The following is a 3,531-nucleotide window of genomic DNA, read 5'->3' as shown; positions in this document are numbered from 1 at the left end:
AGAATTATTAGTAAGGATAAAAACGAATAAGTAAGGGCTTCCCTGGTGGCGCAGTGGTTGAGAGTCCGCCTGCCGATGCAGGGGACGCGGGTTCGTGCCCCGGTCCGGGAAGATCCCACATGCCATGGAGTGGCTGGGCCCGTGGGCCATGGCCGCTGAGCCTGCGCATCCGGAGCCTGTGCTCCGCAACGGGAGAGGCCACAACAGTGAGAGGCCCGCGTACCGCAAAAAAAAAAAAAAACGAATAAGTAATAATAAAAGCTTGATCACCACCTTATCTAACTCAGCTGGGAGAAGGAATATTCATCGAGGATTGTCTCACAGCTGTATAGGTCATCCTAGATTTTTATTTTTAATAAATTTATTTATTTATTTTTGGCTGTGTTGGGTCTTCACGGCTGCGCAGGCTTTCTCTAGTTGCGGCGAGCGGGGGCTACTCTTCGTTGCGGTGCTCAAACTTCTCATTGCAGGGACTTCTCTTGTTGTGGAGCATGGGCTCTAGGCACACGGGCTTCAGGAGTTGTGGCACTCAGGCTCCAGTAGTTCTGGCTCCCAGGCTCTAGAGCACAGCCTCACTAGTTGTGGTGCACGGGCCTAGTTGCTCCACGGCATGTGGGATCTTCCCAGACCAGGGCTCGAACCCGTGTCCCCTGCACTGGCAGGCAGACTCCTAACCACTGTGCCACCAGGGAAGCCCCCATCCTAGATACTTTAAATTCTTTAAATTAACTTTAAATTAACTGCTTTAACTCACAGTAGCACAAAAGCAACTCTATTTCTCCCACACTGAGACGTAACCAGAAATAATCATACAGCAGCTGGGAGCAGTTGCTGTTGACAACACAGTCTACCAGACACATACTGCAGGGTTTCCTTTAGCAAATTCACAAGAGATCTTCTGAGGTTGAGGCTCCTGTAACCATAAAACCTGTGATCTTCCTGAGCCACTGACACAGTTTTGTTTTTTGTTTTTTGGTTTTTTTTGTGGTACGCGGGCCTCTCACCACCACGGCCTCTCCCGTCGCGGAGCACAGGCTCCGGATGCACAGGCCCAGCGGCCACGGCCCACGGGCCCAGCCGCTCCGTGGCATGTGGGATCCTCCCAGACCGGGGCACGAACCCGCGTCCCCTGCATCGGCAGGCGGACTCTCAACCACTGGGCCACCAGGGAAGCCCTGACACAGTTTTAATCTTCTAAAATTTGTGCTTCTTATAATCGGTCAGCTTTTCAGCTTTGGCCATGGAGGAAGCTCCGATTCTGAGGTGTGTTTTGTATATAAACCCTAATGCTCCTCACCTCAGATTATTTCCAAACTCTTATTTTCCCTTCACACTTTGTGAAACAAGGGATAACACAGTGTACCTTAAAGCTTGACCACCGTGCCATTCAGAACTCACCCTGAAAACAGAAGAGTGCTGTGTTCAACGCAGGCCAGCCAAGTTTGCATCTGGAGGTAATGGAAAGGTTTCTCTGATGGACAGATGGTGACAGATGACTACGGAGGAAACCGTTTCAGGAAATATCTGGGAAGCTTGACAAAATCAGATGCAAAGGAAGAAGACAACAAAGAGCTCTGTAATCAAGGGAGGGTGCTTCAAACGCTGGATGCAGCCAAATGCTTCTGGATGCACAAGGATGTCACGTAAGCGAGACTATCACCCCTCCCTCGAAGGCTCACATCCCGATCTGAGATTGGCACCATCACAAAGCCTTCAGAAGACAGGCCAACCACAGGGATTTAAACGCTCCAGTTTTTAAGCTGAGAAATTCAACTCGGCTTTCCTTTAAGTAACCGGTTGGTTGAGAAAGCCAGACAACACAAAATTCTGTTCAGTGGTATCTAAGAGAGACCTGGTTGACGAGTCCCAAAAGTAAATGTCACCTCGTAGGCATTATGGTCTAAGAATAATACAAATGAATGGTCCATATTTTCAGGAGCGTAGGTGTTTTTGCTGATTTGTCCAATTAAATCATGGGTCGTGCACTCAACCACACTTTCCTGCAAGACCACGGGCTGCGGAGAGGACAAAGGGCCAGACTGGTGGAACAGAAATGGGGACTGCGCAGCCCAGACTTGAGGGAAAGGTTTTGCAGGTGTTCTCAAATCACCAGGAACTCATTAGAGAAAAAGTTCCACCAAGTTCCAGGAGTAACGCCAGCCTAGAACTCCTCTCTCTGACCTCCTCCTCTGCCCTACCAGAGTCACTATTTTCCATCCTGGAACACGACACACACACAGACTTAATAAACATTTCAGGGAAGACGGACTGAGCTCCACACAAGTGCTGTTTCCCACAAGCATCTTTCACAATGCGGAGTAAGAAATAACACAGTAAAGACTGTGAAATGTAGAAACATGTTATAGGGCCAATAAAGAAACAAAATCGCTGATATAGCGTGGATTAAAAATTGAAGTGATCAGATCTGCTGAAGTCTGAGAAACAAGTCTGGAAATTACCTGCTTCCCCATGAAGCACAGGCACACCTGTATGCATGCAGCTGCTGCGGTCACCCAGCCACTGTGGAATTGTAACCTACTTGTGTGTATACATGGATATCTACAAATACAGAAGACATTCCAGTTCACTGGTTATTAAAATGTATCAAATAAAAGAGAAAAAAAAAAAAGAAGCCACGATCAGCAGCTGCTGTGCATTTTCGCTCACTCCTGAAGCACAGAGTATCTAGCCCCTCACAAAATGCAAAGAACTCCTTGTGCTTTTTCCTAGGCACCCAGCATCTATCAACTATTTAGTAATTCTAAATGCCGGCTTTAGAGTGACTAGATACTGTTCACTGAAATGTGCAAAGCTGACCTCTAAGAATCCTGGCTATTCCAGATAAATATGCAGCAAAGCTATTACAACTTCAAATTTTATCTTTCCAGCAAAATATTTCGTTTCTGTGATTCAACATGAATTTTTTTCCCCTATAAACAAGTGACTATCTTAATGTCAAAATACAATTCAGATGGGTTGATTTTTCACAGCAAGAATTTAAGCAGTACAAAAACGTGAATGTACTTAATGCCACTGAACTATACACTTAAACATGGTTAAAAGGATAAATTTTATGGTATATGTATTTTACCACAGTAACAAAAAACAAAGAATCCCTAGAGTGAGGTTTCCTCTGTCTAACCATATTACTAACCATGTGTCCAACTCATTCATCATCAGAAAGTGTAGAAGCTACTGGTTTCCTAAAATAAAAGTGAGAAGCTTTACTATATTATTAGAACTTAAAATTATAAATGATTCGTCTCTTTAAGACTAATCAAGACTTGACTAGCTCGGGGCATGAAGACACCACCATACACTTCCTTCCAGCAGTTGTCACTGCTTGAAATTATTCAGCAACAGTGTTCTTCCAGGGAAAGCAAAAGATCAACCTAGAGGGCGCCAAATCATCCCTGAACCTCAGGAAGACAAACATCTGCCTTGGAATTTGCAACAAGCCCTAGAAAAATTCCGACATGAAGAAAGGGCACGACAGCAAAACCACAATCCAAGTGTTGCCCTGATTTAAAA

The sequence above is a fragment of the Lagenorhynchus albirostris genome, chromosome 16, assembly GCF_949774975.1.
Source record: "Lagenorhynchus albirostris chromosome 16, mLagAlb1.1, whole genome shotgun sequence".
NCBI classification, from domain to species: domain Eukaryota; kingdom Metazoa; phylum Chordata; class Mammalia; order Artiodactyla; family Delphinidae; genus Lagenorhynchus; species Lagenorhynchus albirostris.
This window is presented reverse-complemented; position numbering follows the sequence as displayed.